The following is a 14,209-nucleotide window of genomic DNA, read 5'->3' on the forward strand; positions in this document are numbered from 1 at the left end:
CGCGTTTCACATATAAAAAATACATTGTTAAAAATTGGGTAATGTACGGAATCCTTGGAACGCGAGTCCGACTCGCACTTGCCCGGTTTTTATATTTTTGGCGGCCATTGCCTGCTGAAGTGCAGGTTCAGATCCCGTGCCACACCACATGGCCCTCGGCGGAAGCCACCGACGGATATAGACGTCTGTTTACTAAACCAATTACTAGGGCAAGTGTATTAAACATACAGGGTATTTATTAAATGGGTCAGTAAGATAATTTGCCAAGTTAATCATCATGGAGATCTATTTATTTGTATTTATCACAAATGTTTGTTCCTGAGTTTCTTAGGTTGGTTGGTTTCTTAGGTAGATAAATAATAAATATTTACTTAAAATGTAACTATTATTTTATAGGAGGCAAACGAACAGACGAAGCGCCTGAGGGTAAGAGATGACCGTCGTCCATGGATACCTAGGTAAAGGTATCTAAACCCGCCTTGGAAATAATATTTCGAGAAAACAATAGAAAATAAAAACATTAAAAACCAAACTTAGTATTTTTGAAACGTATGTAAAATACGTTTAAAAAAATTTTAAAGATCCTAGGGGTTATCATTTGAATATTTTATTGACCGAGCGAAAGCTAAGGTTTCAGCATGGGCACATGCTTTCGTCTATTCAGATGTTCTCGTCTACAGGTCACAATTCTCAACCGATTCTCGTGAAATTTTGTGAGAAGGTTCCATGATTAAACACTGATTTTTTTCGTGGATTCAGATTTTGGAAACTCTTAAAAATGGCGGAGACATACATTTAAATTATTCAGTTTAAAGTTATTTATTTATTTATTTATTTATTCTATACTTTATTGCACATAAAAAAGAGTACAACAGGCTGAATTAATTCCACTATAGGTATTCTCTACCAGTCAACCATAGGGCAAAATAGAAAGGCGTTAAGGTGCAAGCAAAGAGAATAGAGTGTATAGAGGCGGATTATCAAAGTAAATTATGTAGCCACTGTAATTTTACTGCCATCTTTCGAAGTTAGTTTGTTAAATATTGAAATTAACGACATCTACTCGACTATAGGCCAAAGGTTATGGCGCCATCGCTCAAAAATATTGTATCACACCTTTGGCCTACTCTCGACTAGATGGCGTTAATATTAATATTTAACAAGTTAACACATATCAGTGAAAGAATAATGAACAAAGTCAAATGGCGTTCTAACAGGTTTAATCTTCTGTCGAAAGATGGCAGGCAGTAAATTTACAGTGGCTACATAATTTACTTTGACCAAGTGCAAGTTATGGTCGTCACAGAGCCATTATAGTTTATTTAGTTACCTTTTTATATTGACTGTACCATCGTGTGCCGGATATTAGGGCAGACTGTACCTGTTTACAAGATTTCCTCGAGACGGGGGCCATGTGGCCCGTGCCGGCTACTGTGACCATCACGCCGTTTTCCCCGGGACATTCCTCAATTTGAATTGAGTCAGGCGTGGCTCACTCCGCGATTTCGTCGCTTTGCTACAGGTAGCTAAAAGTACATCCGTTCCACACCAATTTTGGTGGCTAGCCATAAGCCGCGCGTGGCGCTGTCGCCACCTAGCGGCCATATCTGTCCTGATCGTAACAGACGCGTTTTGTTAGAGAGTGAGTCTTCTGTACCTAGTACTATTATTTATTCTGCGATTGAGTTGAGTCTATCTAAGCTAACTTTGTACCGACTTGGATAAAACAGAGTGAGCTAGTGTCATTAGAAACGTCATATTTTCGAAGAAATTTAACATTATTGATGTCATTACAACACTTTGTCATTGCACTCATTGCAAATATATGCCATGTAGAGTTTGGTTTGACTCTATGCATTTTAGTGTCTATACTGTGAGCTTATGCGTAATTTTTAGTTGTGAGTAAACAGATTTTGGGACAAAATGTATGAGAAAGATTTTAAGCGTCATATTATATGACATCATAGTAGTCATGAGGTCATTCATATGATTACGAACTATGAGTGATGGATTATTTTGATATATTATAGTAAATATCACCAAAGCCACCAAAGTCCAATTAGTGCGGTCTCTCGTATTCCCTATATTACTGTATGGTGCTGAGACATGGACAGTGAAGGAGCGAGAGAGACAAAGAATCGACGTACTCGAAATGTGGTGTTGGAGACGAATGCTGCGAGTATCTTGGACACAACACCGTAGAAACGTCTCCATACTTGAAGAACTTAAGGTGAAAGAGAGGCTCTCAGCTACGGTCAGAGCGCGTATCCTCAGATACTTCGGACATGTGACGCGACGTGGAGAGCAGGCCATGGAGAGACTTGTTGTCCAGGGACGGGTCAATGGCTGTAGGTCAAGAGGACGTTCCCCAATGCGTTGGACGGATCAGATAAAAGCCCTTACCAACACCCCACTTAACACATGTGCCAGAGAAGCATCTGCCAGGGAGAACTGGCGTAGAATCGTTCGTCGATCAACGTGACCACGACTGCTCTGTCAAGAGTAATTCGACGGAGAAGAGAAGAGATTATAGTAGTAATAACTAAGTAACTAATTTGAACAGTCCAATTCCCTATCTATTTATTGTCTTCTGTTGTCCTATACAAACTCTTAAAAACTTTTACGGGACAGTCCCGCGGAATGCTCCTGTGGCATGGTCACCCTACTCCGTACAAAAATAACCTCCTAATTTATTTTATAGCGCTCTACGGGACCAGATCCAGACACTAACCTGCGTCTTTGAAGTTTTTACTCAGTTACACGGAAACAATTTATTTAATTCATCACAATTTAACTTTATATCAGAGCGCTGGTGGCCTAGCGGTAAGAGCGTGCGACTTTCAATCCGTAGGTCGCGGGTTCAAACCCCGGCTCGTACCAATGAGTTTTTCGGAGCTTATGTACGAAATATCATTTGATATTTACCAGTTGCTTTTCGGTGACGGAAAACATCGTGAGGAAACCGGATTAATCCCATAAGACCTAGTTTTCCCTATGGGTTGGAAGGTCAGATGGCAATCGCTTTCATAAAAATTAGTGCCTACGTCAAATCATGGGATTAGTTGTCAAGCGGACCCCAGGCTCCCATGAGCCGTGGCAAAAACGCCGGGATAACGCGAGGAAGAAGAAGAAAGACAATTCAACTTTATATCTGCACAAAATAGATCTATGTATAATAGGTAGGGTGACTGCTATAGTTATTGGTCACTATACATAGTAATTGGCCACTCCTAACAAATCAGAAAGAAACAAGCCAATTGAAGTCTTAGTGTTAAGAGTGGCCAATTACTATGTAGTGGCAAATAACTAGCCACCCTAGATTGAATCGAGTATTTATTGTTATTATTTTGTCCCGTCAGCCAGAAGACATTACTGACACAATTTATTAGAAGAGCCACGGTTGACTAATATTTTAGAATATCTAGATCGGTGACCCATACCACAAAAATGCATATTTGATTGATTTAAAATATTAAATGCCATAAAGGTTTTAGGGAGTTTTTTTTCTAGGAGATAGTATTAACCATACCCAACAAACAATTAAGCGACACTTAGCACTTATTTTATCACCTAAAGACATAGAACGGCTGTAGAATAGCTACATATTCTAAGCTTACAGGCTCTGGTGACATCAAGGTCTTTAAGAGGTCCATGTATAGCTTTAAGATCCACAGTAGCCGTGTTGGCCGCTATAATGCATCTTAAGCCGCTAGTGTTATAGCTCAAAGTGAATTCTACCACCTTAATATCTATATGAGTAATAAGAAGCTGCAATTTTCACTTAAGGTTCTAAACAGGTGATAAAAAGTCTTTTATAGCTCCGTGTATCATAATCGCTACTTAACTCTCTTGTATCACTTACAGCACAGACTACAGACGCCGCCATCCCATACATTAAAAATGCGACCGCCTAAAAGCGCATCGTTACCAGATGGCGTCACTGAAAATGCGCTATTGCCTATCATGGACACGAGATGGTGCTGTGTCACATCCAAATCATAGAACTCCTAACGACATCTATACATCTTCATTGAAAGTTAGTAGACATATGCCGTTGCCAACGATTAGGAATAATCAACAGATGTCGCTTTATAGTGAATTTAATAAATCATGAATCTAGTTTAAAACTGGATCAGGCATGAGTGGTGGAAGGAAATGACCGAACAGGATAGTCTTATGAATCTTTCAGTAGGAGTAAAGAGAGTTAGGGCACTTAAGGAGTACAGGGAGGGAAGGGAGAGGCAGGGTACAGAGAAATAGCGTAGCCAAACGGTATAACCATAAAATAATTTCGGAAAACGATACTGTGGTGATGATAATATTTATATATTATATGCTACATAAGTCTTGCCGAAACTATTTAAACCGGCTGAAAATAAATACCTGTCATAATAATTTTGCGCATGCTACCATTGGTGCATGGCAAAAGGATTAGACATTACTACTAGCGAAAGTCCGTGTATTTGCCACCATGTAGGGAATGCAATAACCGGCCAAACTTCATAACCGGTTTCGGTTACGGTTATGCCCGAAAAATAACCGAATATCGGTTATAATCGGTTACGGTTATTTTAGACGAAAAATTATAAATTTACAATGAAGTAATTAAAAAAATACAAAAATCTTTGTTTTAGTACCTACAGTATTAGGGAATGTGAGTAAAAGTCTTCGTTTTTTAATAAAACACACCAAATACAGTAAAAGTAAAATATGACCTTGAACGTGATACAATATTCAATAAAAATATTTCATTAATAAGGGAAGTAAATTTGATATATTTTTGTTATTAAAGTCCACGAATGACAAAAATTATAGTCACAGGCGTCACAGCCAACAATGGCAGGATTTTGTAGTCATTTGATGATAAAAACATACAATTTAAGTCATAAATAAATAACCGAAAATAACCGTAACCGGTTATTCGGTTATGAAATTTTGTCAAAATATTCGGTTATAACCGAATATTTCGGTTTCGGTTATAACCGATTTGCATTCCCTACCACCATGCCACTGGTACTTGAGCGTTTCTTTATATTTTTTTAATACAATTGCTCAAAAAGTTTAGTTTTTGTAGCTGCAAATTGTGTGTAAAGTTTGATTTTTTTACACTAGTGCAAAAAAGTAATCTGATTGATACTTTTTAAATAAATGAGTATTATGCGAGACCCGCTTATAAATGACCCACCTGAACAACGCGCGATTGGGCAAAAAGGAGTATTATTCGAGACCCAATAGTATTACTTGAACAACGCGCGATTGAATGAAGCCGTCGTTCGTACACTGTACTTAATATGTGACGTCCCACGGTCAAAGGTACCTTATGGCGGGTATGGAGTTATGCATACCCCAGTAATCTACAATAAGTAAGCTATCGATAACACAAAAGATCAATCTTCTAGGTTGCGTAGTTACAGAGATATGATTTTTTGAAAATAATGTTGTGAAATGAGCAACTTTACGATAGAGAAGTTTTAAGTTTAGCCGCCTAAAAAACTATGTTCCTGAAGTAAGTTACATAGTTGACTACAAATAATAATACCTTATATATCTGAGATTAAAAAAATATTGCGACTTGTTCTGTAATGCAAATAGAAACTTTTGATATCGACTGATTTATGTGTATACTAACCAATCTCTTGAAAATAAAGTTTTATTTCATTTTCACGATTGATTGCAATGAGCTCTCAAGATTTAAATTTTATCTATTAGAAAACGACACTGACAGACAGTTTAAGCAACAAACAATACCGATTTAGAGGTGAAAATGTATTTTCTGACTTTTTCATTTAAAATCACAAAATTGCATATTTTTACTTTTAATGTCACACACAATCAATTTTTCTGAGCACATATGAAAGAAATTCTGTCATTCAAATGAAATAAATCCTAAAACCCCAACTAAATACTATATTTAACCCCTTATGCCACTTTAAACTTACATAACAATAACAGTATTTGCTCCATACATTTACGAAAAGGTACCTTATGGAAATAAATCTAATAATACATCACTAGTAAATATCAATCATATTACAGTTTATCTTTTATGAATAGAAAATATTAATTTACATTAAACTGCCCCAAATTTAATTAGTTCTTCGTCATAATAATCTTAAAAAAGACCAATAATTTGTATGTAATGAAAAGGTACCTTGTGATTAAGTTACATGATGAGGCATGATGATGATGGAACAGTTAGGATAAACTAATAATATTTTGGTAATGGTATAAATCGTCTATTTCTTATCAATAATATATTTCGGTTTCTATTGAAGATAAGCGGCATTGAGGTTCAATGACCTCAGATATTCCATAAGGTAATGCGTCGGGTATTGGCATTTTTCAGCAAACCAATAGCTGATTTACTGCATGCGACCAAACCAAATGAAGATTATTCTAGTTAAGAAAGACTTGACGAGAGTAACTTTGGTATAATAGCAGACTACTTGGATTTGTGATGTCGGTCGATGTACGGTTATAATATTTGCGAGGCGCCCCAACCAGAACTGAAATTATCAAATTAGTTTTGCAGAATGCTAATACAGGAAATTGGTAGAGAACTACCAAACTTCTTTTCCCGTATTGACTAGTTTTTTTGGGAATTTTCAATCTTTTTTCCATAAGGTACCTTTTCTACTAAACTCTGAGACGACATTACTAGGCTTATAACTAACTTATAACAAAAATAAAAACAGGTAAATAAACGTTACGCATTAAGGTTTCAGATCAAACAATAAAAAAAAATTGAGCATTTTTTCACCTCTTTACAAAACATTTCATATCTCCGAAACTAGAAACCCTCATAAGGTACCTTTTCCCGTGGAACGTCACATATAAATGACCGTATACTGCCCTGCTTATTGTATGTGCAGTACTTGCATGAAAATCATCGTTTAAATAAAGAATTTATTCAAAGAGAACAAGATAAACAATTGCATAACTTTTTAACTGCGATTACTGCATATATTGTTAGCACGGCAGTATAAATGTATCAATATTGTTTTTTTACATAATTATATGTTCTGAATTAATAATCAATTTTTCTTCAATTGGCATATGCTTACAACAGTGACAACAGAATCCACATTGAAAAAAATGGCAATTAAAAGTAAAACTTTTTTATTCCCTTCCGCCTTTTTGCCACGAAAGCATAAGTTATTAAATAAAAATGTGTGATTCAGACGATTTTGGAGTTAATGGGATAAAATACCTCAATACATGCTCAATTCACTCTTTATCGTGACTTCTAAAAATTTACGATACAAGTTGCATTGCAATAACTATAAAAAAGTAACTGATTTGACTAGTTCGAAAATACCCTATTGTAACAATAGGATGCGACGTTGTCGAGTCAAACTTTCGCTTCGCAGCAGTTTGGCAACGTCGCGTCTTGCTTTTATTTTGTACCATTGCAACAGATTTGTACCATTGTATTTAGTACCTATACAAAGATATGTTTTCATAACGTTCCTTTTCAACTTCTACCATGGCAAAACCCGTACCTATCAAACCGGAAATTATTACAAAAGCATTTAATTTTTGTTTTTATAAACTTTTTCTGTTGTAATTAGAATAGGTAATAAATATATCTAATTTTGCTTATATCGACCAGGCAGGTGTTTGTATCACTAATTATGTGACCTTTAAGTATAGACAGACAACAGCGTGCACAGAAACGTCAAAAACGGCATAAAGTACTGATTATTGCTATTTTAAAATTAGTCCCCTACTTCAGGGTAATGTTATACGCCTGTTCCTTAAAAAAGCAGAAATGGACACTTGAGGCATTTCATTATTTTGGAATTTAAGTACTATATAATATTATTTGTAGTCTTTTGGAATATCATATTTTATTTGAACTAATAATATTGTATAATAATAAATCATAAGATGGACATGAGATGGACTCGAAACATGAACGAGAATGTCATGCGCGCCTATTATGGGGCTACAGAGGGGGGAACACAGCTATCCGCCTATCGTTCGAGAATACTGCCTCTGTTTCAGGCTCTTGAACCTACCATCAACGTGTCGGAGCAGCGATTATCGGATCAGGTGCGCGTCATTCAGCGGCTAAAACGCTTGGATGACGCGACACTTGATCGGCTTCGCCAGGAGGCTCTCTCTGCTCGCGCGGACTCCACCTCGGTGCGAGATCTGCCCGCCACGTCGCCGGATCCGGTGCCCGCACCCGACCTGGCACCGGGGGCGCCGCGGGTTGATTTCTATACCGACGAGGGGGACTTCGCGAGTCAGAATGTGAATACAACTGCTAATGAGCAACTGAGGAGGACTTTGGAAGAGGCGATTACGCAGTATCGCGTCACAACCAACTCTAGGCCCCGATTACCACGTCTGCCTATGAATAGACGCAATCTAGCGCTAATGGGAGCCCTAAACGCTTTACTAGAACCACATTTGCGGACTAGTAAAGATTTAGATGATACGCACTCGATCATGTACTGCGGAGCCATCGCGGCGTGCCGTGTTGCTCGCGTCAAGTTCCCGGACACTGAACGTGCACCTAGGACCGTCGGAGGTGTCCCTGCATGGCAAGCGCGGATCGAGCGACGTATCGGCTCGTTTAGGACTCTCATCGCAAAACTAATCTGCTTCAGGGGGGGCAACAATCGCCCCCGAGTAATGCGCTTTGTGAACCAGGCGTTCGCGGGGACGGATATCAGGCCCCGCGACTACATGGCCAATGTCACAGAGCGCATCGACTTTCTAAAGCAGAAAGTCTATGCATGGGCAAACCGTATTCGCCGCTACAGAGAGCGTGTGGATCGATTTCAGCAGAATCGCCTTTTTCAAAGTGACCAAAGGAAGGTGTACCGAAAGTGGGAGGAAGCCAACCTTCGTGCGCCCGACACGCAGCCGCCGGATGCTACTGCCATGACCGACTTCTGGCGTAGCATCTGGTCGGTGCCTGTCGGACACACCGAGGGGGGTTGGATGAGTGTTGTCGAGCGTGAGTGCGAGTCCATCGAACCTATGGGGGCAGTCACCACCAGCCCCGATGACGTCAGTTGTGCCATCCGCACGGCCCAGAACTGGAAAAGTCCTGGGCCGGATGGATTGCACAACTTCTGGCTAAAGTGGTTCCGATGCTCTCACTCGCGCTTGGCAGTACAATTTCAACAAGCCCTCGAGCTTGGTTCTCTCCCACCTTCCTTAACAACTGGTGTCACCTTCCTGCTCTATAAGTCCGGTAGTACCACGGAAGCGAAGAACTACAGACCCATCACATGCTTGCCTACACTCTACAAGCTCCTTACATCCATTTTGAGAGCAAAAATCAACGCGCACATTGTCGCAAACAATATTCTGGCTTCCGCTCAAAATGGATGTAGGGTTGGGTCCCGTGGTACTAAAGAGCTCCTCCTCATAGACATGACCATTTGCCAACAAATCCGGCGGAACAAGCGTGCCCTCTCAGCCGCTTGGATTGACTACAAGAAGGCCTATGATTCGGTGCCTCATTCATGGTTGGGGAGGGTCTTAGAGTTGTATAAAGTTGATGCAGCTTTGAGAGCCTTCCTAAGCGCGTGTATGAGACAGTGGACCACAGTCCTTCGTCAACCAGGAGGCGGGGGTGACCGCTCTGGCCCGCAGGATTTTATAAGGATTGAGCGAGGAATCTTTCAGGGCGACAGTCTGAGTCCCCTGTGGTTCTGCCTAGCTTTGAATCCCCTCAGCACCCTGCTGAAGGATTTGGGACTAGGTTGCCGGCTTCGGAGAGAGGGTGAAGTCATTTCTCACCTTCTGTACATGGATGACCTCAAATTATTTGCACCAAATAGCCAAGACTTGTTGGAGCTACTGAAAACCACCGAAGTCTTCAGTAGTGCCATCCACATGGAGTTTGGTGTCGATAAATGTGCGGTTATGCATGTACAGCGGGGGAGGGTTGTAAATTCAACAAATTTACAACTTTCTGAGACAATGTCTTTCAGATCTATCTCTGAATCAGAAACCTATAAATACCTTGGTATGTCACAGTCGTTGGGTATTGAGGACGAGGGTATTAGACGGTCGGTGAAGGAGCGCTTTTTCAGTCGGCTCACAAAAGTCCTTAACAGTCTTTTGTCAGGAGGCAACAAAGTGCGCGCCTTCAACGCCTGGGTAATGCCCCTACTCACATACTCCTTTGGCATACTAAGGTGGACTCAGACCGAGCTGGACGCCCTGGATCGGAGGGTCCGATCACTGCTCACCGCACATCGCATGCTACACCCACGCTCGTCAGTTATGAGATTGTACATCCCACGGAAGTGTGGAGGCCGAGGCTTCCTAAACGCCAAGGATCTCCACAACCACGAGGTGTACAATCTCAGGAACTATTTCCTTAACAACGAGTGTGGGATGCATCGTGATGTGGTGGCAGTAGATAGGAACCTCACGCCGCTTTCCTTGGCAAACGAGAACTGGCGCAAACCTGTGGTACTAAGTACTGCGGATCGCAAGGCGGCATGGGAGAGTAAGGTGCTACACGGGCGGTTCTACAAGGCCCTCACGGGACCCGATGTGGACCTGCTCGCGTCGGTGAACTGGTTACGATTCGGGGACCTCTTCGGAGAAACCGAGGGTTTTGCCTGTGCAATTGCGGACGAAGTGATGATGACGAACAACTATCGGAAATATATCCTGAAGGACGGTACGGTCGACATCTGTCGGGCATGCCGCCGTCCCGGAGAGTCACTCAGGCATATCATTTCCGGTTGCTCTCATCTTGCTAACGGCGAGTACTTGCACAGACATAATCTCGTAGCCAGGATTATTCACCAGCAACTTGCTCTTCTATATGACCTTGTGGACCGCGAAGTACCGTACTACAAGTACTTACCTGCGCCTGTTCTCGAGAATGGTCGTGCCACGCTCTATTGGGATCGATCTATCATCACTGACAGGACTATTGTAGCCAATAAGCCTGATATTGTGATAATAGATCGATCGCAACGTCGGGCCGTGCTCGTTGACATCACCATCCCCCATGATGAGAATCTCGTGAAGGCCGAGAAGGACAAGTCCAGTAAGTACCTAGACTTGGCTCACGAGATAACCGCCATGTGGGATGTTGATTCGACGATCATTGTCCCGATAGTCGTTTCAGTAAACGGTCTAATAGCGAAGAGTCTCGACCAACACCTTGAGAGACTCTCGCTAGGTGGTTGGATCAAGGGTCAGATGCAGAAGGCGGTGATCTTGGACACGGCGCGGATAGTCCGCCGGTTCCTCTCTCTGCAGCCCTGACCACCGGTAGCTTGGGCCTTGCCCCGCTGCTGGCGGCACCCTAGGTTAGGTTTTTTATAATGTGTTTATATTAATTTTTATGGTTTTGTAAGTGTTTTTATATTTTACTTTTATATTCATATTATAAAATAACCTAACTTAAGATGAGAAATGAATAAAGAGAATCATAAAAGCTCTATTTAGGGACAAGAAAGAACTTTCAACGGCAACACTAAAAATAAACTGTCACACACACAAAGTCGTCACGAACCGGCATCGCGTTTGATGCCTTTGCTTTGTTTCTGTTTATACAAACTTTTTAATTTTATATTATAGCTTCATTTGAAATATAGTACAAGTACGTAAATATAATACCTAGACGTGTCTTGCTTGGTGCAGTTACGTAGGTATGCTAAAAGGAACGTTGGAAGACCGATGCGGCGCTTTAAAGACTGCTAAGCGAGACATGTCTGCATTTGAAATCGACCACCATACCTGGGAAGCCTTAGCTAAAGACCGTGATGGATGGCGCAAGCGTGTAGTGGAGGGGAGAAGATTATGCGACCAAGCCTGGTTTAAGATAGCAGATAGCAGAAGGTGTCGCAGAAAGAAAGGACTGGAACCTCAGGTGGCATGAGCTTTCTCTGCCCAAAATGTGGGAGGTCGTGCCGCTCACGCATCGGCCTCCACAGTCACCAAACCCGTTGTCTAAACAGCAATGAATAAATCGTCTACAATAGACGGAAAGACCCGTGATGATGACGTGAATTGCCGATGTAGTAACGGAACACTACTAATCCTAAAATCTACATATTAATCTGACAGTGTCTACTGTTTGCCACTTCAGGTAAGTTTGTTTTGAATACAAAGGTTAATTAAATAATTTATCACCACACCAACTGGTAAAGGCTCTTGATTGTTCAAATACTAATGCGAAAATTGCATTTTTCCCACATGTGGGGCAAAGTAATCCGATCTAACTTTTCAGTTTCCTTATGTTAGCTGGTAGAATTTACTTTTAAATGATGATTTTGAATTATAAATTCTTTATAATGTTCATGTGGATTTGATTTTGTTGGTATTTTATAGTTGATATTTTCCCTGCGTTGGCGTGGTGATAAATTTTGTGTTTCATTAGGTGGCAATGTTTGTTTAACCCTCGTGCCTTGAATTCTCACAACGCTCAAGATTCTACTTCTCGAACCACTCGCTACCGTCATAGTTCAAATCTTCTGCTTGCTCGGGAAACAACATTAGCATGAGCGCCATGAGCGGTTAAATAACTGCTTTGCCCCCTTGTAAAACGAATAACTATTGTCAAGTTTTATTTTAACCCCCCATGCTAATATTGATTAGCGAAAGATTCCAAAGTATTTAGTGTTATTTTAAATAACACATGCACTGCATGGGCTATCAAAATCGCTGCAGACTTTTCTTGGTCTAAATATACAATGGTTAGTGTTTGCCACTTAATGCAAGTGAAAGTAAGCAAATGTATGTAATCAATTTGCAAACAGACTCCAATGTGAAGGCCAGCCACGCTTGCCCCGCAGCGACACCTTATTGTGACTGTGTATTAACTTTAGTGTGATATTACATTTTATATATAACAAATATGTTTCTGATTTCAGGACCCAGCCTCTAGCCACTAGAAGTAGCAATGTATGCAACAAGAGAGTGAAGATGAAATAGTCAATGCATCTCTGTACCACAAGTAAAATATTTTGAGTGGAAGATGGTTGAGATTGATTCCTGTATCGACGGACAGACACATGCTATGAAGATTCTCTTAAAAATAATAAAATACAATTAATAAATTCAATGTTTAACATGATAGTGACTTTATTTTGTCTACCCACCAATAACCAATTTGTTCAATGCTGGCGGGCAATGGCAATATACTTAAATATTTGATGTGGTTTGAGGCTCTATATTTTGACAAAGATGGCCAGCCACTAAAAAGTTTTAATCCTAGATTAGCCATTAGAGTGTGGCTACCAGTCTGATTTGTCAATTGTTATATAAGTACAGTCAGCGTCATATAGTAGGTAGCATCCACAGTATTCAAATAGTTCGGTACACCATATTATTTGTATGGCGTACTGAACTATTTGAATATACGACGCTGTCTGTACTTAATTTAAATATATAATGAAATAAATTGTATATTATTTCTACGGCCTCCTAGCTAGTCATTAGTGACAGTGACCCTGCTCTGCCTATGAAGTAGGAGGTCCCGGGTACAAATCCTCATAGGACATTTATTTGTTTTTTAATTGTGTGTGTATATATTAATGGTCTATTCCCATTTGTCCACACCTCTTGTATGGCTTTGATATGATCATAAAATATGTATAAGATAAGTATCTATTTACATTTACACATTGTATTATTGCTCTCATACATATACGGATATGTTTTTAGTGTCGGATGTCTCTTTTCTTTGAGCAAGTTTTTGTCACCTGCCCTGCTATTTAAACTGCTCAAGAATTTACAATGTTTTGTTACTAAGTATGTCGGTTAGTGTAAGGTGTAAGACTGTCCTATAATATATGTATATATGAGGACAATTTTGCAATGCGTAAGGTTAAGTAAATAAATGTACTAACAGCAACACTGCTAATTGTACATCGGTGGACTTTATTAGCTTAATACAAAAGGCATAAGGTCCACCAATGTACAATTAACAGTGTGGGTGATGGCACCATGTAGGTTTAATTTATTTTAATTATTATCACGTTTCTAAGAACAAAAATTATATTATTATTTAATAATGTTGATAGAGTTCGACCACAGAAACTTTGCAGCGCAATAGTCAGTAAACGTCATTCTCTATGGTATGTGTTTGTCAAAATCGTTTAGGTAAATATTCGTTGTGTTTTGTGATGAACGGGAAAAACATGGTGAAACCTTACAAAATCGGCGTGCGGGAATTACTTTTCCGCGTGACGAATAATTTTACACTAGTAAAAAATCA

The 14,209-nt window shown here is 40.0% G+C and overlaps 1 long non-coding RNA gene across 1 annotated transcript; it reads left to right on the forward strand.

The window, feature by feature from the left end:
* The first annotated feature begins 11,511 nt into the window (after window positions 1-11,511).
* Window positions 11,512-13,066, forward strand: LOC134802267 (uncharacterized). The gene is made up of 2 exons (XR_010145825.1): window positions 11,512-12,079; window positions 12,864-13,066. It is a non-coding gene; the product is annotated as an uncharacterized LOC134802267 (long non-coding RNA).
* The last annotated feature ends 1,143 nt before the right edge of the window (window positions 13,067-14,209 follow it).

This window comes from Cydia splendana, chromosome 24, assembly GCF_910591565.1.
Source record: "Cydia splendana chromosome 24, ilCydSple1.2, whole genome shotgun sequence".
Taxonomy (NCBI): domain Eukaryota; kingdom Metazoa; phylum Arthropoda; class Insecta; order Lepidoptera; family Tortricidae; genus Cydia; species Cydia splendana.